General features: G+C 38.1%; 1 protein-coding gene across 3 annotated transcripts in view; it reads right to left on the minus strand.

Annotated features, from left to right (window-relative positions):
- Positions 1-22,425, minus strand: part of LOC135475097 (D-glucuronyl C5-epimerase-like) — a 73,630-nt gene that overhangs the window by 45,151 nt on the left and 6,054 nt on the right. For all 3 annotated transcript variants that reach the window (XM_064754838.1, XM_064754840.1, XM_064754841.1), the window contains one exon: positions 4,157-4,292. The gene's annotated coding sequence lies outside the window, so the exon portion shown is untranslated. The remainder of the gene's footprint in view (positions 1-4,156; positions 4,293-22,425) is intronic.

The following is a 22,425-nucleotide window of genomic DNA, read 5'->3' on the forward strand; positions in this document are numbered from 1 at the left end:
CAAGGAATATACAACCTACATTAAATATTGTCTACCTTTCCCTGAGTTTCAATGTAATTAAATAAATTACCATCCAATACAGTCATACTCATTCAAAAATGTTGTATCAATGCAGCAGAGCACTGTTCAGATGTTACCTGTTCAGGATTAAAGTAGATAAAAAACGCAGAAGACTAGCTGTCAATTGTACATCCATTAGACCAATGTGCTATAACAGCCCAACCACCATCATTTACTACAAAGGCGGGTGCAGCAGAGCACTTCACTGGAAGGTCCTTTGGGTATGCTAAGGACATGAACAAGATCCATCCATCAGAGTACCATGAAAATAACTAGGGAAAGTTCTACTGAGAGTGCCTGGTACAAAAACCTGAGCAGAAACGGTTTTAAGGACCTCTGGGTGGGCAGGCTGTGCAATGGCTAGCTGAGAGTCTCTTAAGACCATTGTGGTACAATTAAGAGAACCCTCTCAGACACACTACAAGTCTCATGTACAGCCATTTTCACTCTGCCACACTAACTCCCCATCAGACAGAGTCTACTCACTTTTACCATATATCAATTCTAGGTATTGCATAGCAGACAAAAGCAAAGGCATGCTTGCGTCAAAACTTGCTGTAACTGGGTGTTCCTCTTCAATTAGTCAAGGGACAACTTTAGTTACAGTCAAAAACATAAACCTGAGAATAAAACTGAAGAATCATAATGCATGAAACATGAAAATATTCAAAAACATAGTGACAGTCATTCTCCATTTTGCATTCCAGGTACACGTATGTGAACCATCTTTTGCAAAACGCATCATTCCCTACCTCAGTGATTACCAAAATGAACTGTTGGATGAAAATCAAGCTGTCCTATCTTTAACTGATGCACGATCTCTACAAGTGTCAGAGATTCAGTCAAAGTTTTATTTACAGCTGTAAAAGAAACTATATGATAACAAGATGGCTGATCTAGCCAGGTATACTGGCCTGAATAATCTGAGAATTATCTCTTGCAGGCAAACTCTAATCATCTTGGAAGGTAAATTTTGTCCCTGACTGTTTTGACAAGAAAATATTCTCAGTAAATTGCAGAGTCTGTCATTTTGTGTGCTTTCAATACGTTTAGTTACTACAAGAGCCTGGAGCCTTGTCTCCCAACAATGTTTGCACCTGCTCTGTGTCAATGGTCTTTGGCAATTACCACACAGTTCACCAGCATGATTACATAACCTGTGCACTGATTCCACTTATCAGGTATTTCTACATGCTTTACAACTGTATACAAAAAAAAAAAAAGAAAAAAAAAAAACATAATCCCAAAAAATACAGATAAAAAAAATGTATTACTTTTTCAAACACTGTATCGCAAAAATTAAACCTAAAGTCAAAATTATTATAAGAGTCAAAATTATTTGTAAAGATTTTTGCTATAATGTTGAAGTTAACACGAAAATGAATATTGGGGATTCTCTCATCAACATTGGCTTCAGTGACCTTTTATGAGCTTTTATTGACAAAAATGAGTACAAAGTCTTGTTAACCTCTGGCAGGATAAACAAATGTGCCATTTTTAACAAATTTCCATGAAATAATCTGCAATATCTAATACAAATTTTTCTATCAGGAGAAAAATTTTAATGTCATGAATAAAATATCAAACCTTGCACATTTTTTATTCATTTCTATCCAAATTGTTTAGTTGCATAAACACATTGCCTTATCAACCTGTTGACTTTCTACCTTATACATACCGAGAATTAATATCTGGGATGGAATTTCGTCTCTGCGCTGATATACTCTGCCTGGATAGAATTTGCATGACAACGCCAATACAACACAAATTTGCAGAGTATAAAACCAAGCAAAAATGGCCCATAGCACACATTCCAAAAGCTGGGAAAAGACAATAAGATGCTGAACAACATGGGACTTGTAATCCTTGGTTACTGCCCTTACACATTGATCACCAGCTATTTATCAACTGTCAACATGCTTCCATATCTCCCAGCCAAACGTTCCCGCCTACAAAGGCATGAGGCATTCATGTCAGGAATAAACACCCTGGTTTCCTGCAGAGCGGGGAAGGATCGCCAGCTCTTCTGAGCAAACAGTTCTAGTCTGCACCTCCTTCAACCGCACGGCCATGAATTTCTTACGAGCCAAACATTATCTTACACACGTTTCTTGCCTTTGAAGCTTTGAAAACTTTTTACTTTCGTTTTTCTGTCATCATTCCTTGTGTGTAATTTTCGTCTTTTTTTTTAATCAGAAACTTTTTACTTTGTCTTCTTTCATTCAAACTTGTTGATCCAACTTTTCCTAATAGACAACTAATGGGTCTTGAACTATCAGCTGGTATTTGAGTGGCACAAGGGTATTTACCTCTGGGATGTAAACACACTGTGCCACAAATGGGGTCACAAAACAGAAATTCACAAACCTGTCTGATCAATCCCACTGGCTTACTCTGCAGTGAGGTTCTTGAGTGTGGGATGCCACTCAACTTTTCAACGATACAACTTTTCCCATTCCTTTCAGTGATTTATGTCATTTTTAACAGATTACTCTCAAAATCCACTCCCTTTAAAAAAAATTGCAAACTTTTGTGAATGAATTTTTACCTCAAGCCAATAAATGTTGAAATATCCTTTTCGGGTAGCAAAGTTAAAACACATATTCTCTAACTTGATTTGTGCGATTACTGCACAGTATCTAAGCCAGAGCATACACACATACCAAGAAAAACAAACAATGAAAGCACTTAATGCATATAAGTGACAAGAGATAATTATACTTTTTATTAAGACTCAGGGCTGTCTAATTCCAAACTAAGATCCTTATGCGTCAACTTCATATTTCTTCACATATACAAAAAAAAGAAAAAAGTAAAAAAAATTATACAAAAACATATGTACCACCCCCATGAGAGCCTTAGATAACTTCTGCTCACTGTGTATGGTTACCAAATACAGACCCCAAGAGCAGCCATTACATCACTGAGTAAAATTTACAACCATCATTTGGGAATTAAACATAGCCAGGGTTGGAGCACTACAGAGGAGCAGGGAGGAAAGCCTGACTGTAGATCTGTCAACATGTCGCAGCGCTGGCTTTTGATGCTACCCTTGATACTGTCAGTTAGTATATGTATACAGGCCTCAGCTGAGGCACTAGAGGGCTGCGCTGACAGGATTTTAATTTAACTTTCATTAGGGTGTCAAATCTAAGCTGTTTGTCAAAGATGAGAGATTCCATATAGCAGAACCATAGCTATCATATCCGATAGTTGAAGCACCTCTGTGTCTGAAGGGCTAGTCTTCTATGTGTACACAAATCTGACAAATCCCATCAAAAAACACACAAAATTACATATCTCCAACGATAAACCATCCTCTACGCTGATACAGATCAAAGACTAACACGGTCTGCAAACACAGGTAATAAAAAGCTGACATGCCACAAGACCTGTGTAACAGCATTAAGTGAAACACCCCACAAGAAAAAACAAGCTTCAGCCGTGACTGCGAATTCAAGGGGATAGCGATAATGTTGATAACGAAGCAGACAGAGATGACAGCGATGATGATGATAACTGTATCAGCTGCTTATTCTGCACCATCAAAGCCACATCAGGCAAGCACTGTACAACCTTTCCACAAGTGTACTTCATGAGTATTTAGGTTCATTTAGCAGCTCTCATTCCATCTAGGCCCATAGAAAGAATTACAGATTTTTCATGTAAAAAGAATGACTGATCCAGCTAAAATGTAGTTGATATAATACGACATACACATGTAAAGGTCACTCAAGGTCATATGTGTAAAATTTTTTAGAAAGTGTGATGTAAGGAAGTAAAACATCACTTTCCTGACAAGTGAAAAAGGCTTTTTTTATCTCTTTTTCAACCTTCAACAGGCTCAAGCTCAATATTCAAAGCCAAAATGTCCATGTCATCCTGTCAAACTGTTTCCCCTAAGTCACCAATCATCGGGCATAAAACAAAAATCAGAACACAACTTACCTGATTCATGAAAGACAAAATATGGTCATGTTTGATTCATTACAGAATTCTAACACCTAAAATGATAAACATATCAACAATTTCTCCAAACTGTGTCACATTAAACACATCGAGACAACAAAAGACCTGATCAATCTGATTTACTTACAGTTATCAGCTAGTACAATGTCTCTGGGGAGTTGGTTTACCATCCATCACTCCGAAAGCTCCAGTAATCAGCTAGGTGTTGTCTTCAGCAACAACAAACCCTTTACAGCTTGGCATTTCCACCTCCAAGCGTGAATCTGAAAACAGCACAAGAAACAAAACCCAGTCAGATCTTTGTCTTCATCAACTCAATGTAATTCTCAAGATATTTATATTGGTTTATTCATCCCACAGTTCATATTGGTTTATATTTATCTCATGCATGCTTCTATGTGCCATTCTCTATCAAAGTATTCACAACTAGAGAAAAAAATTACAGATAGACAAACTGGCAACTAAATCCCATGATCTTTTCCTTAATGCTCTCAGGCTTACCATTGGTTATAAACATTATTTGGTCAAATCATAATTACATCTTGACTTCGTTCGAGGGCCTCCATATTTATAGGGTACCCCAAAAACGGCCCAAATTGCACAAGTTAATCTTCCTTCCAAACTGACATCCCAATATTTCTCAATGATGGTTATAAATATGCATGATAAACATATGGAAATTAATACACAAAGTGGTCGCAAGATTCCAAATACAAAGATGATCAATCATTCATTTCAAATTTATACTAGGCGATAAATTTAAAACTATATGTAAATTCTCAAAGAAACTATGGAATTACTGGTAAATTCATTTACGGTTACTAACTGACCTACCATATATATATATATATATACATATATACACACACAACCATATAGAATAACCTGAAGGTACATGTAATTGTTTAAGAATGGGTCAGTAGACTAGAAACTTATTTCTTAAGGTTCAAAGAAATATATGTTAATGGTTTGCTACTTTGCAATACAACACAATAAATTCACATTAGCCAATTACAGTTGTGTGAACGAACCAAAGCCCAGACACATTAAATATCACCTTTTCATGGGCTTGATTCAAATGCAATTACCTTGCAGTACAGTCAATGAGTGTTCGAGGCTTTACATTACCTAATTCATCCCTTAAGACTGGTAACCCATGTCTGGCATAACCATGGCCGTACACCACATAAAACAGAAATCCAGCAGACTATGGCTCGGGCATGACCTACAGCATTCCTATTTATGTCCCTATTGTTGTTATCAGGCCTATTTTGACAGCAACTTGAGCAAATATTTATGGTGTTGCCCCCAGTTTATTCCATCTAGTACTGAGGACTTTTGTTTGAGTGCCTACGCACAATTGGACTCCTTCGACTCAGCTACAGAAAGTTAGGTCAGTTTGTTATAAACAAACAGATATATCCGGAGGACAGGTGATACCAAACAAAACACACAAACCCTGACAGTTACATCAATATTATATGACCACATCATAATTTGAATAAGCCAGTGTTTACAGCCCACTGAACTGGGTTTCAGTGTCAAATAGGTCTCCGCGGGCAACCTAATTACATGTACATGTATAGCTGTAACTATGTCATCTTTCCACATCAACAATATTCATATACAAAGAGATGACAGTCGTGTCCGTCCATCTGACACTTAATGATGTATGAGCAGCTCACAGAAAGAACACTCCAATGACTTGTATCACTACTAATTTGCGAACCTTACACTGTAAGTTAAGAGGTGTCCACACCATTTGTTTTTTTTTTCTGTATAATTGGTACTTGGCACTATAATAAAGAACTTTTTATTTCTATGATCGAAGTCAAGGTTATTGGTGGAGTAAACAGAAACACCTGGAGTATATAGAGGAGATTTTCACCTGTTAAGTAAGCTCAAAGTGTAGTCCTTATCCCATATTGCTGAAGGGCAAGAAATCATGCCCCTACATATGCAGCCCTTATAGGGGCGCCTCTGATAGTATATTACCACTATGCCCTGGAGAGCAGTGTGGTGCTGGTGTCCTCATATTATAACAATGTTATGCTATGAAAATAAACTGGAGATTAGCAGTCCTGCATGCTTCCAAAAAAAAACAAGAAAAAAAAAACGGAGTCAATGAAAACAAAAAACTACAGGTCTATCAATAACACTGAGGTATGTTAGTGCAGACAAACTCACCAATGTACTGAACACAGTCAGCAAAACTTCATGATGGACATATAATGTGTGTACCGTGGGGCACCTTCAACTTCACTATGGCCACAAGGACTACAGAATCACACCAATTATGATAAATCCAGAGTATTGGTATCTATTGTCCACCCACCCCCCAGCCATCTGGATTTTGAGGGGGAAGGGGGAAAGTCCAGGCTCAGCAGCCCTCGCTGTTTGTGTTTGTACGGTCAACAATATAGAGGGATTCCTGCCGTGAAATTCACAATGTGGTAATAATCAAAGACAGGGGCGCAAAGCCACATGAACTGAAGGCAAAGTGCTTTTTGGGTGGATGAGTAAAATGGCTATGATAATATTTGTGCTGGACTTAGCTGTTACAGGCAGATCAGGCCTTGAAGTTGATGTGGGGTATGCAGGAAGAGAGGCCACCATCTGGCTGACCATGAGGACAGCTGGGTCTCTATTCAACACCAAGAGATAGCCCTTAGGGTGCTTCCACTTATACTACCCAAAAAGTTTGGGGTGGTGCTGAATAGGGCACTGGGCCAAACTGGAATACTTGACCTCAAGCAACTTATAACAACTCCCCCCCCCCCCCATTCCCCCCTGATCATGTTCCATCTGGTACTGCCTAATGAATATCCTTCTAAGTGAATTTGATGTCCTCATTTGCTACGGCAATCAACTCTATACTATAAAGTTGTTATCTCTCAGTCAATCAGTCAGTCAAATTTCTGGCAACAAATCTCTTATTATGGACCATTTCCCCTCATTAATGAGGAATGAGAAAGTGACCACATCAAATTTTGTACGATATCACAGCTTTTCCAAATCTGTGCTCCTTTCTCTTCAACTGGACTTCACTTGTTTACTGGTTACTTTATTCACAATTTTAACCATGTCACCATCAGATCCAAAAAGACAAACTTTGATAAATCTAACTTCTGCACTTGTTAAACTTACATTTATCTAAATGAAAGAATATAAATATACTGGAATAAATTCCCGAATTGCAGAAACAGGTACAATGTGGATGGGTTTACTCTACCAGTCTGTGTAAAACTAAGAGATTTATTACAGCAACAGAAGTCAAAGTGTTCACTGAATAAATAACATCAGTGTACAAGTCTAATAGCAGTACAAAGTTGACATAGGACACACAAAACAATGGGACAATAACTTTAGGCTAGCATGGTAGCACAGCTAATAGGACTTGGTGGTTTGAAAACTGACCAGTGGTCAGTCTGTCCATTAAAGGGTAATGAAGCCAGTCTGTGGTATCTTAGCTGACCAGGACAGTCCTGGCCAGTGACCTGACCAACGGAAATCATAGCCATGTGTGAAAGGAATGCTCATTCCGATAACCAGCAAAAACATTGAGATTGTCCAGGAAATACAGTAAGGGGGTCCAAAATGACCCGATGCTTTTTTTCCTTGTTTAGTAAAATAGGTTATAAATCAGGAATGGCCACTAACTTCTACTAATTTCACTGTAAGACAAAGGATGATTTGTCCAAATTCAGGCAAAACTGCGATACAGGCGGCAATTGTAGGTCTCACTACAAATATATAAGGAGGAATGATGCAGTCATTTTGGCAATAGTGGAATTCCATAGTTTTAACTGTAACTTGTGACGCTTTGCACTTTATGCGTTTTCTTGCAGAAAGATTCCATGTAACAATAAAAAAAAAAATACTTACTGGAAGACAGACAACATAACTGAACTCAAAGAAGAAAATCCACAATGATAGCATCCAACCGCCTCTCTACAGCAGTCACACTTGACGGCTCGGTGGCACTGCTTCTTGACTCAGCTAGCCTACCTGTGTCAGTCCAACAGCTTTTAGCAGACCTGGAGGGACTTGGGTGTCTACATTACCTCCCTCCCTCCTTCTTAGTCACGTATATGACAACAACATGTCAATTGTGGTAAACCTCCCGACCCTTGGTCATAAGTGACACCTAGTCCTAACCTAGACAGGGACGTCACATAACAATACACTAAATATAGATGGAAATATTTCCCTCAGCAATAAGTCATTGTTCTCTTTGGGGGCTATGAGGGTTGCCCCACCCTAGGAAGCTGATGTTAACTTCCCCAGCCTCCTTGGCATGGCACTGGGGAGTGAGGCAGTTGCTACATTGGGTCGCACATACCAGACCCTGACTGAGAGTTCACCATACACCCAGCCCTACATAATACATGCACCAGTACATACTACAGAGAGAAATCTAATACACACATTGACTGGCACATTATAACTCACACAACAAACTTGAGCAAACCTAAAATAAAGTTCATATTTAAAATGCGCTTGAATCAGTTAGTAAATATCACAAGCATCCCATCTGTCAGACTAACCCAAATATAATTCAATAAAAATAGCAATACTGCCACCGGTCTTGCTATTATTTATTAAGACAGAACAAAATAGTTTTAAACACAAAAGAAAAAGAAACCTTCACATTGTAACAGTTTTTTTGCTGATCTCTCTTTAACACATCACCCTCTTCTCAGCGACATTTTTGGAAAACATCAACGTCAACATCAAGAAGGAAACTAAAAATACCTGTTACAAACCGAAAAACCAAATGGATATTCCTTTATCTTCGATCTCAAAAAGCAGACGCAAGCCTCGTTTTTTACACAGTTTACATTGTCAATGTAGAAAAATGCTATGAAGGTATTATGAAACCAAAAAGTGGTCGATAGTTGATATGATAGTTGTACCATGCAGTACATACCAGGAAACTGGCTGTTACGCAGTACCAGTTGCTACAGTGGGTACATAATGCTAGCAACACTTTATGGAAGTGAGGTAACTGAAGCAACATTATGCAATCACAGGTGTCAAAATATGACCCGCTCACCTGCTTGCCAGCAGGTAAATTTTCCAAACGGCAATGCACATGTATATGTATAAATACTGGATACTGCAGTTTTAGTTATGATGAATCATGATGGGGATGTCTAATGCAACTTTCCAGCGATTTCAGTGACTTGTTTTGAAGTTACCTCCCTTGATCAAATATGCAGCTGTGGAATACGGCAAATAGAAGTATACAGTGTAGTCAGACCGCTAGGTGCCGTTGTAACCGAACATAAAATACAAGAAGCAACATCAAGAGGTTTTCAAAATGTCAAACGCAATAAAACTGTCAGTCTTTCTGAACTTTCCGCTCTACATTTGACCCCACAAATGTCACCAGGCTGTGGTGGCAGAGTTCAAACAAGCCACAGGCTAAGTTGACGTTTATGTTCCCTGGCATAATGGTCCAAAGCCAGATAAGATTTCTGTACACTTGCATGATTATGAAACAAACTTTACATAATGTTGTCAGAGTTGAAAGGCTGACATACACTCGTAACTTTCTTTTAAATTCATTAGGCGCAAATTTCTGTTGTAACCAGACCCAGTGATCAAATTTTTAGCTTCAGTAGTTTATGGCACTTCCCTTTATTATGATTAGAGTTTTCAACCCTTTCACACATTTGCAAGGTGTTTATTCAAGTATATTCTCAAGGCATTATCCTGCGTTGACTGATAAAATTATACATTTTATGAAGCCCGTTAATCTGGCCAACCCAGCTAATGTAGCTTTGTCGCCGAAATCAAAGTTAAACGTCTGCATAAATTGTACTGAAAACTGCTCTTTCATATGTGAAAGGTTGAGGAACTGGGGTACACCGTGGTGCTTAGTGTTGAATTTTTACAGGTTGGTGGAGGTTTGTTACTGTTAAAATCAGTTTGAAGACATTTAGAAAAGCTGCTAAATTTTATAACAAAAGCACATAAATTATATATAAAAAGAAAATGTTTTTCTTTCCAAATGCTTTTTAGGTTGAATACAATACATAAAAAAGTCACATGATTATTACAACACCAATAATTACTAGAATAATCCTCTAAACCCTGACAGATGTATCAAACCAACAGGAGATATAGTGCAACAAAAGTAAGTTCGCCCTAAAAGTTTTTGGATATCTCCCGTGGTATGTACCAGATTGCAATGAAATTTTGCATACATCATCCCAGTAATCCGGCAGACGTGGTACATCAAGGATTAATGTGCAGGTGCAGTTGTGCCGTAATGGGCATGCGCAAACTGAAAATCGTTTAATTCTGAAAGTTTCACAAAAGGAGCCATTTGAATGGCTTTCCTAGTAAACCATGTGCCATGAATCAAGCCACAGCTACAAGCATAGGCTAGCTGGAAGAAAACACTCAGGCACTCTCCAAAAATCTGACACTTGAGGATATGCCAAAAACTAATTTTTAAAATTCATGCTGGTAATTTAAGCAATGTGTGAACAGGTTCAGCCTGACAAGTCATATAGCTGCTGAGGTGAGCGGAGTGCGATTGCACCACAACATACACCAACCTGTGCCCATGTTTCTACCACCAAGGTGAGTCAATCCTGTCACTTTTGTACATTATGTCAATCAATTTGGCAATGGGTCAGACAGAAAACTTCAATCCCAAACATTTCAAAACATGTATGTGTGGCAGTAAATGAACCAAGAGAAAAACTGATGGAACAGCTATGGTATGAAATAGAATATAATATGGCTGGGTGGGGTGTCATGTCTGGTGTCTGTGGCATGACACTTTAGTGGCGGCAGCACTTTGGCGATAGATACTGTTGTGTATATATATATATATATATATGTGAAGTCACCTAACAAATGACTTGTTGTCATCTTCAGCGTAAGAACAACGTAAAACCCCATGCATGTATACATACATACATACATACATACATACACACATACACATATGCACACACATTTTAACTGGAGGATCATACAACAGACACATGCTAAGGATAAGCAAGCCCTGGGCCTTGTGAACATGACTAACTCAACAGCCTTGATGCACCCAGCTAGCAAGAGTCCATGAGAGACACATTTAGTAAGACACCCAGAGCCCTCTGATAGGACACCTCTGAATGGATGCATCAGATGAGACACCCTAGTTACATTACCCCAAGACCGCAGTAGCCAATTACCAGTTAGTTTTAATCTTACAATGACAGCAAAACACCCCCCCCCCCCTGCCCCCCCCCCCCCCCCCAATAAAGAAGCCTCAAGTGTCAGGTTTAACTTTAAACTGTCTAGGGCCTTTAGCTGTCATGCTTATGCCTCAACGGATGGATTACTTTTCTTAATAAGAACAACATTATAAAGAAATATTCATTTAATTCAAGCTATATGTATGTTTCCCTGTAGCAGCATGTTACAATGAAAATGAAGTAATTTCCACCCAGATCCACAAAACAACTGTAGCTGGTCTTCATGTACTTTGTTACAATGCACACTGTCCCACCCCACTAGAGCCTCTATCATCTTGAAACAGTTTAAAGAGGTTTCATACTGAATGTTCCTACATTCACCTAAAACCATCTGGTTACAATCAAATCCTCAAATTTAGATAAGGGTTAACCTATTTATCATACAGACTAATGAGTTTTCCAAACACCCACTACAGCTTCACCTACCACCTCTGTACAGTTAATGCACCCAAGGGCTATACTGTCTGAAAAATTGGCATGCAATAACGTTCGGACTTTGATAAATTTCTAACCAACTTCTTACAGCAAAAGAAATTTCCTTAGAAATCTGTCTTTCAGGCAGGAAATGAGTATTTAAGAGCAAAAAGAAAATTTTATTCACTGCCAATTTTTGGGGGAAAATCTGAAGGAAATAAGATTTTGCCTCATTAGATTTTAAACAACTTGTTTAATATTGCTTTGCATCTTGAGCTTTTCCATCTTTTTTCTTTGTACAAATAAAGTCCTATTTACTTTTTCAATGACAACGGACATCAAAGCTAAATGTACAAAACACTCTAAAAGCGATTTCAGTTTAATCAAATGCTATAACCAAACACTTGTTGACATAAATCCCATGTGCTGGCAGATACGGTAAAATAAGGCAAAGATATTTCTTTGAAATGACAGTTTAAAATATCCATCATCAGATGCGCAAGAGCAGAGGTCTCTAGAGACCGAGTTCAAGTCTCCCTCAACTCAACATTTTCACCAGCATCGATTAGAATGCAGGAAATAACATTAATATGCAGCCATTCCCCGCAAGAATTCTGCAGATACTACTTCTAGGAGCCATTACATATCAAACATCACAATGTGGTTTAATACTTCAAACAATTCTTCCTCCATGTTTCATCACTTAGCCACAGCTAGCATGAAGATGGATAACATTCATGCCTAATGCTGCTGGGATTATTCACAAAGTCAGGTTTCATACATGTTCGGCATATTCCTGTTTACTGAGCCAAAAGTGTAGTGTTGCATCATTTGCATGTGTTAAATATGAATTCCTGACATATCTGAAAGATTTTTTCATTTCAATATAATTTTTGTGAAATATTTTAGTATGTCAATGCATGGAAATGTCAGAAACTAGATGGTAACAAGAATTCAATTCAATGAAGGCGAGCTACCAGGGCAGATATTTTGAGGTCCACCAGTGGCCAGCATTACTGGTGGAGGAAACCTGAGCACAGCCTGGGTAAAACCCATGACCATCCGCAGGTTGCTGACAGACCTTCTCACATATGGCCGGAAAGGAAGCCAGCATGAGCTGGACTTGAACACACAGCGACCTCATTGGCGAGAAGCTCCAGGGGGCAGATGTTTTGAGGAAGAGGAGGGTGTCTGTATATGCGTGTGATATTGTGTGCATGGTACATCTCCCTAAAAAGGCAAGATGAACTTACTGTAATTCACCTAAACTTTAGCCATTTTCAAGTGATGCACTTTGTTTGATTCAAACTTGAGGTGAAATACAGTGATTCTGACAGTTGCAATTTCAGCACAAGAGTATTGGACAACAGTGATACAGTCTGGCTGTCTTGACAACTGAGGTACCCCGAAACTTGCATTCTGCCAACATTAATTTGTAATTCAGCATTGTGGGCAAGATAGAAGTGGACACTTACACTGTCACCCTAAGAGATGTCATGTGGCATTTCCTGATGAATGCTCTGAACACCAGTGTAGCCAGACACACAAGGTACGTATGTATCTTCCTGACTAAACCTTGTCAAGATAGATAACACTTGTAACATCTCTACATATAAACTTCCTCATTATTACTCGATGGACTCGCTACAAGATGAGAATGAATGCATGTATAAACATGAATTGACCAGCAGCATTGAAGGCTACTGTCACCCAATCATACACATTTCTTTCATCTTTCGCTTTTAACTTTGATGTGGAGATCAAGGTTTCAAAACTGGACTGGAATGTCTTGGTAAATGCCTCAAGTGTACAACGTGTTATATACTGGACATGAATAAATACAGTGTTACAGTTTGGAGATGGCCATTTCTCAGTGTTTAACAGCTGGTTGTTGAAGGGTGTGATATTAATAGGAGCGATATCCCTGCTGTCTGTCAGTGAGGACTGGCCAGGGCTGGACTGGTCATTATCTGCATATTTCTGACCACTTGACCACATGGGTACTGACCAACCCCACTGCTGATAATCTAATGCCTGACATCCTGTAATTTTTCAAACTTTCCTCTGTTTTCACAGGGAACAGTTAGGCCTAATTTTGGCACAAGTAACATTCAAAGATGTCATTTTCATTGATGAATATTTTCAAAACCCAAAGGAACTTTCCGAAACAGAATGAATCAATGTTCTGAATAAATGGTATATTGTACAAACAATGCACAATCTACAATTGAATTTTTTGGTAGATTGTACAATCTACCAAAATTTATTGCTTTAGATGGAAGTGAGTAGGTGGTGGGTGATGGTAATTAGGTTATTAGATGGTAGTTTTAATTCCACGCTAAAACATTTGATGTTTGTATCATGTAAAAATTATGAAAGTTTTTCCATAAAAGATCTGAACCCTTTTTCCTATATTACATATAAATTGGTCTGATCAACCAAAGATGTGGGCTTGGGATATGTTTCTGAAACTACACACTCATTATTCATGCACATGTGCAGCCTGCCCATCAGGATAACACACACATGTAGGTCTTTTCTGAAAACTGAAAATATGACTAATTACTTATTTATTTATTTATTTATTTGCTTGGTGTTTTATGGCGTTCAAGAATATATCACTTATACATAGGTGGCCAACATTATAGTGGAAGGAAACCTGAAAATCTGTAAACCATACATGACAAAATGCAGTGATGAAAGAAAATCTGAGGGAGGTTCTCTTCTATCTCTGTCAAAAGTTTAATGATTTGTTTGGACGTCTTACAGACACTGTTAGACTTATGCACCAACATGGAAAGTTTGAGAGTGGTACATACTGCTGTTTTAGAGTTAACTAACTGCCATACAACCTTTTATACTAAACTGTGGATAAAGAAACATAAAGAAATGTTTATACAGCAAACTTAACAAATATTACCCACATTATTACTTCATAGTAAGAGAACTCTGCAACTAATTTTTAAATTAACAATTTATATTCATTTTATATCTTTTATGTCCTTTTGCAACTACGAAAGCATTGCAGCTCTATGGAGCCTTATAATAATCAGCTTGTAGCTATATTTTGCTTCCAAGATTCCTGGTGAGCTGGAAGTCAATTTTACTGTGGGATAATAAACATCTGTACACGATCTTTGATCCTAATCTGATCATGTGAGGATGTAACTAATGTATTATCAAAACTTTAGAAACATGTGTGATTACGTTCTACATGTCTGTAAGGAAGATTTCACCACTGATCACATGAAAATCAGAATTCTCTCCCATGAAATTTCTTTATCAGCACAATTTAAAAAAAAACATTGAAATTATCAAGATTTGCCTTTATTCAGAAAAGCAAGGAATGCCAATGTATTTTTGTGAGAGTATTATCACCAGCAGTTCTGGGCTTCACACTGTTTTTGACATCAAAGGATGGAGCCTCTGTGGCTCAGTTGGTTACTGCGCTAACGCAGCGATATGACCCAGGGGCCTCTCACCAATGCGGCTGCTGTGAGTTAAAGTCCAGCTTATGCTAGGAAGGTCTGTCAGCAACCTGCGCATGGTCGTGGGTTCCCCCCTGGCTGTGCCTGGTTTCCTCCCACCACAATGCTGGCTGCCATCGTATATGTGAAATATTCTTGAGTACGGCATAAAACACCAATCAAATAAATCAAAGAAGGACACTGGAACATTTGTCTTCAAAGTTATACTAGTGTTCATTAACGGTACATTTTACTCTGTTGAGTGAATTAAGCCTGGATGAGGGTAAATATACTTGTGCATGTGTGAGTTGCTTGTCAGGGCTGCCAGAGGTAATCCCAACATAGACTGAACATGCTTGAGCTAGGTGCACAAGAGGTGACAATAAAACATTATAAGATAGGATTGAAATACTGATTTAACACAGGTTAATTACATAGGTAAATTACTATGATGCCTGTAGGGTGATTGACAAAACAGCGACCAGTTTAGTCGCAGTGCTAAGAATGGCAAATCAGCTTAGACTCACATCAGCTTTTGTTGGCACTTGAATTTCACACACACTTCAAGAAAAATTTCTGTAAATTAACTCAATTCATGACCGAAAATACATCAATTAGTGAACTGAAACAAACTGAATATTCTTAAAGTAATTAACCCATTCCTACTGTGAGACAAAATTACGATACGTGTGGAACATCAGTTGACGCGCTCGATTATGGTGGTGCAATGTATGCCACCAACCTTTGCTGCTAAACTATTTGTTTATCTACAGGCATGTGATCCACATGTTGTAGCTCCTGGTTGGAGCCTACAGTTACATGTTCACCATGGCCCTATCACTATCGCCTGTGAGTGGACACATGCCCTTCACAGTCTGTCTAAACTTGTAACTAGTCAACTGCTTCTGGTAAAGGATACTGCTCACTTCCTGTACAAGGTACAACAGAGTCTTGATATGTCCCAAGGAGTAAATGTCCTAAAAAAAGTTATACATATACAAACAAATCTACAAAACGCTTTGAACAAGGCAACTGTTTAGGTGTAAAACAGCACAAAACATGAAAGAAGCAGACAGAGTAATTAAGAGTTTGGCATGCAATTTCAACTGTTTAGTAAATAATACTTCTACATGCACATTACTATTATTAAAATCCACATATATGGTCCAAAACAGTATATCACGCATGAAACTGACACCGATTTTGATAAATTTCAAGTACATACTCCATGTTTCGCAATCAGAAGGTAAAAAAAGACGGTGTGAAAGTAACTCCCTAGACAATGATAGAGCCCACAAACACCAGGTCTATACTCCAAAACTGCCTGTAATTTTATACCAGTTATTTCACTACAGCCAAAAGGCAAGAGACATTGTTGACCAAGCCATTTTCACATAATTACTGGGTCCATGTCACTGCCAGCCTGTACCAAGAGCTGGTCTATAACTCTCCCTTGCTAAGCCCCTTGGCCATTTCTGCTTGACCAATTGGGTACCAGAGCTTGTAAGAGCTAAAGTAGAACTGTTATAGCATCTGCAGGTACACAACCATCAACGGTATTTACCTCCATGTCGTTCAAACAGAGTCTAACTGTAAAGGTCAAATTTACCCTCGACCCATTGAGATAAATTGTATAACAGCTTGGGGGCCTCATAATACAGTCATAAGTGGTCACGCTTCCCCAATACTCATGTTGGGTTTTCTTCAAAGTTTCTGGCTTATTGATTTGTGAAATTTAATTCTTCTCATCGTGGATTTGCCTGTTCTCCCATGAGACCCTGTCTCTTTTATCTGAGTCTGTGTTCACTATCAGGCAGATTGGCTAACATGCCATGTCAAAGGAAAGGGCTCACTTTGAAATGGCAATAAATTTATAAACGCTGGTCCGTATCTAATTGCTCATGTGAAAATAGCTGAAGAAGTTAAAGCACTAATTCAACATTCTTTCTGATGAACCTGTAACGGGATTTCATGGCAATTAATTCAGTTATGTTGCAAAGATGTGCAGTACATCTGTATTTTTATCTTCCTTTAGATATATTATAAAAAGAACTAGAACTGCTCCTTTAAGAATTGAATAAACTGACAGAATATGACTTAAAATCTACAGGGTATCTTGCCAACTGAGATGCTGTTACAGCTGCTAATCAGGAGATTGAATACAACATACACAGAATGTTCTGGTGACTAGGTGGAAAGGCCTTAGGATCTCCTTCCACTTTAGAGTTACTATCACTCCATTCTGAAATATTCTGTACAAGACTACAGGTGCCTCATGGACACAGGCGTTAATCAGACTAACTGGTGCTTTTACAAGCCAATTTATTTATTTGATTTATTTATTTGATTGGTGTTTTACGCCACACTCAAGAATATTTCACTTATACGATGACAGCCAGCATTATGGTGGGATGAAACTGGGCATAGCCCAGTGGAACCCATGACCATCTCCAGAGGTCGGAGAGGAAGCCAGCATGAGCTGGACTTGAACTCACAGGGAAAGCATTATTCAAAGGCACCTGGGTCATTGCACGGTGCTAGTGTGCTAGCCCCTTCGGCCACAGAGGCCCCCCACCAATTTATTTCACACAGTGTCTTCATAAAAGGTTAAGCAAACATGACCAAAAAACACTTTGTTTTCCTATTGATGGACTACTGGGCTGGTGCCTTCAGCTTTTAGTGAATATTAATGGTGTAACTGGATTAAATAAATACACATCCATTGTTCAGCAGAAAAACAAGGCTGTCATTAAATTACAAAAAGCAACAAATATACTGTTAGGTCATGAAAACAATTTTGGAAAGATGGTTGAATTCCCAAACTGATAAAACTCACTGATGCACACCTCAATGTTTTAAAAACTGATTTTGATTAAAAACACTGATCATGGTTTATATCAATATGACGAAACCATAAGAAAATTAAGTTGCCTCCGAACAATGGAGCAATAACACATCCGCATGAAACTCTTTTAAAACATAACTGTCTCTCAACTCATATCAAGTTTCAATTCAACCGTGTGAAGTATATCAAGTTTCAAATCAATCCTGTGAAGTCTTCTGAAAAAATGAAAAATTGTGGAAAACCTAGGACATCATTTGTGTAAAAATTTCTCCCTTCTTAAGCCGTTATTATTCAGCTTAAATACACAATACATTGTGAAGCTAAAACTTTATCTGTACTTTATAACTGGTTGAGTTTTAGTTTAACAGCATAAAGCACAGCAAAAAAAGTCGGGGCAAATATCTGATTCGACTGAGTAATGGAAGGTACAGTGCACATACCAGCTTAGATCCCCTTGAATCCATGAGAATACGAACAAATAATGCATTTCTGTAATTATTCAACCTTTTTTGAAAAGTATTTATTCAAGTCAATTCTAAGGGCATTATTCTGTGTAGGCTGATAAAATTACAGTTTTGGTGAAGCCCTGAAATTGGTCAATACAACCAACGTAGTTTTGTCTCCAAAATAAAAATAAAAACATGCATAAATTGCATTGAAAGTTGCTCTTTCATATGCGAAAAGATTGAGGAATTAGGGTAACTCTGAATTTTAACTTGATGATGATCCAACAAATTATTGGCTGTGGTGAGACATCTTACCACGCAATGGTGTTATAACTGCAAACAAGAAGGAGCCAACAATTTGTACACCTGTACTATGCACAATATTAAACTGAAGGCTATATTTAAGTATTAGTTCTGTCCAAGTTTTGGCACACATTACTTGAAGGAAAGGTCAAACCATGTCCACAGAACTACTTGTGCGTCATTGATCACAATATATACCAGGTAAACAGGAAATCTCCGATAAGACCTGTCATTACAAGGTCATTTTTAGAAGTGGGCTACAATAAATCCAAGCCTACACTGTATACTTAAATAAGGCCAAGACAAACAAAAGTGTTTCCGCAGGCTCAAGTTCTGCGAATACTGCAGGGTACCTTAGGATTTTTGATGAATCAGCCAAGCATCAAACTTTCACTTTAATAAAATTATTTCAGTTTAACTTCTGTGGACAATTATCTATTATACAAAAGAAGGAATGATATAGGAGTTCATAACAGAAAACTTAAGCTAGTTTTAATTTCCATCACTTATCTCGACAACATAAATTTCCATAAGACAGGGCGAAATAAAAGTTTCAAGCCTAGCTATATTTGTTGATTATGTTGATATATGAACAATTCTTCACCCATGTTTAAACCAAAATGGCAACAGTGTTGACACTCATAAATGTCAATCAGTTCAAGTCAGGCTGGGGCAGTGATCATATGAAACTCATGGCAAGTCAATTAAGTAATGTCAAGTCGGTCATCTTGGAGTTAAATTTCGCTGTTCATGTCAGCTATCATGAAGGATAATCATATCTACTGAGATATATCAATCCTTTGTGTTCTATCCTTGATCTGACGATACCACTAGCATTTAACAATATTGAGGTTATGAGAGAAAAAGTTTCACTTGAAAGCAAAGGCAGAAATCATTCACACCATAAACCCCTTCATCCTGCTTATTTTAGAATGAACATGTGTACATGTAAGCTAAAATTGCAAAAATTAATTTGAAGCCTAACATAATAGAGCACAGGTAAATCTTACTTTGGGCTTTAGATAAAGACCCAAAATGGCTAGTGATATTGTTGTCAAAAATACTCAGACGTGATCAACATCGCAGTTACATGAAAATTACACATAATCAAATATGAAATGATGTTACAGCTTACATCACCTTACCTGTCCATCTTAAGCCTAATAATGTCAGCTAACTGGACAGGTGGGCCATGACTTAACTTCAAACACCATCCACCACAATCTACACTACTCCTATCGCCAGACAAGGCTTCCACGTTGGCAGAAGGTTAAATTTAACAACAATATTTACGGTATATATCTGAAATGTTGACAAGAACTGCCTGCAACACCTGCCGAAACCTGACCCAATAACCTGGAGAAGGGATTTCACTACTGTAAAGTCTGACCTCTGAACTTCTCTTGGGTAGTAAGATCCAGCCACAAAACTTGTGCAATTTAAAACTGACCTGTTGCCACTGTTTATAATGGTGAGAGATCAGATAAGCCACACAAAATCACCTGTCAAGATATCAAACTACAAAATCAATTTCTTCTCTGACAGGTAACTAAAGTGATCTGTATATTGGGCAATCGAAGCAATGAACTGTAATTTGAAGGTCAGGTTACTCCCTAAAGACCAGGTGTATCATTTGTCCTCTGTCACAGAGAACAAAGAGTAGAGAATGGTGTTCGTTTTTATTATGGATTACAGGCTCGATAAACAGAAATGAAAAGTCTTATCACAGTCTTGATCTAAAGACTTAAGAAACCAGAACTCATTCACAGCAATTACTCGATCTAAACCTGAAGACAAAAGTAAAGCCTTCAGACGTAAGCAGAATCATTAATGGTGGGCCAACACAGGAGATACGATATCCATAGGTGACTTGTTCAAACTAAGTGTACAACACCTTCAATTGAGCTTATCCCAGCCTTTTCTTCAGGATGACCTAACCCCCTCCCCCTCCTCCTGCCAGCTCCTGTAACATGAAAGCTAATCAACAGGAACTTATGGCCAAACTCTAATGTATTTTTAATTTTTTATTTTTATCTGATTGGCATTATGACACTGTAAAAAAAATTTTCACTTACCATGACAGCATTCAAATTAACAGGTAAAGGAAACATGAGAGCCTGAAGTAAAACCACTAAGCCTTGCATGGCTGTTACAGTGAAACAACCAGGGCAGGGGTCAAGAGTGGCTTAGCCTGACAGTCACATCAAGCTAGCATATTAACCAACATCAATATCCACTAAACTCTCAGCCACTTATATTTACACAGCATTGCAAGTTGCCTGTGTAAAATACTTGTATTATTTCCATACGAAAAAGTTGATGAGAACACATTTAAGGTCTATGAAACAAAAACAGCAAATCATCCAACCAGTCAGTCAATCACTGGAGCCTGGCAACTGTCTGGTCCCCCTCTCTTCACCACATTTCACCCATTACAGCACCCATGTTTCCAATTAGTTAACCACTGAACAAACACCCCTTCTGCTATCTTCATTAATCTGTCACTGGGTGGCGAACATGAGTTTTACAGCTGAACGCCTGAACACAAAAAAAGCATAGTGCTGATATTGTAACAGTGTGGCTCTCCTGCAGGTTTAATGGGAGCTGATGGAGAGAGAACTTTTCTTGAGAAGCTCTCTGGGACAAGCCGGATCAACACTACCACCTTAGAGCAACTCAGCATTAATTGATCTTTAACTGACATCAAGTCAAGTGACGGATTTATTTAAAGATAACCTATTGACCAAAGAATGTAAGCAAGTTTTTTCCACAGCTAAATTGTTTTAAACTCTGCTCTCCCCTTTGGCCATTTCCCATCCCAGTTTACACAACCTTGTCTTCACACACAGACAGTCAGAACAACTTTGGGCAAACTAATACTGTAGACATAACACAAAGCTATTAGCCTCTTGTCAAACAATAAACACATCATATTTACTGTTGCCAAGAAAGCATATCTTCAGCAATAACACAAGAAAAGAAAATCTAAGGAATGTTCGTATCTGCTAGTTAAAACTGGAAAATATTTTAACAAAAGAAGAAAGGCCACAATGAAAGGTATAAAAATTCTGCTTTTCCCCTTATCTATCATCCTCAGGGCACAAAAATTTGGGCATTTTCATACTTTCATTTCCTAAGGAAAAATATGCCTTTCTGGTCCAAAAAGTTTATGCAATTTTTCACACGTAATACTGAAGAAAAGATGGCGATTCCTCTTCATTTCCTGATCTTCAGGAAGTGTTTCTCTTGCATCCATTCATCAAGATTTCAGTTTCTATCTTTTGTTCCTTCCTATCTTTGGTGATCCACACAAAATGTCTCTCATGGTATCACAACCTTCTTTATATTCAACCTTCCCTTATGCAAAACACAATATTGTGGGCATATATGGTCTTTGTGTACAATACTGAGTTACATTGAGCCACAGAAAATGTCTCCCATGGTATCACAACCTTCTTTATATTCAACCTTCCCTTATACAAAAACACAATATTGTGGGCATATACTGTCTTTGTGTATAATACTGAGTTACATTGAGCCACAAAAAATGTCTCCCATGGTATCACAACCTTCTTTATATTCAACCTTCCCTTATGCAAAACACAATATTGTGGGCATATATGGTCTTTGTGTATAATACTGAGTTATGACAGGATGTCAAA

Source organism: Liolophura sinensis, chromosome 9, assembly GCF_032854445.1.
Source record: "Liolophura sinensis isolate JHLJ2023 chromosome 9, CUHK_Ljap_v2, whole genome shotgun sequence".
Lineage (NCBI taxonomy): Eukaryota > Metazoa > Mollusca > Polyplacophora > Chitonida > Chitonidae > Liolophura > Liolophura sinensis.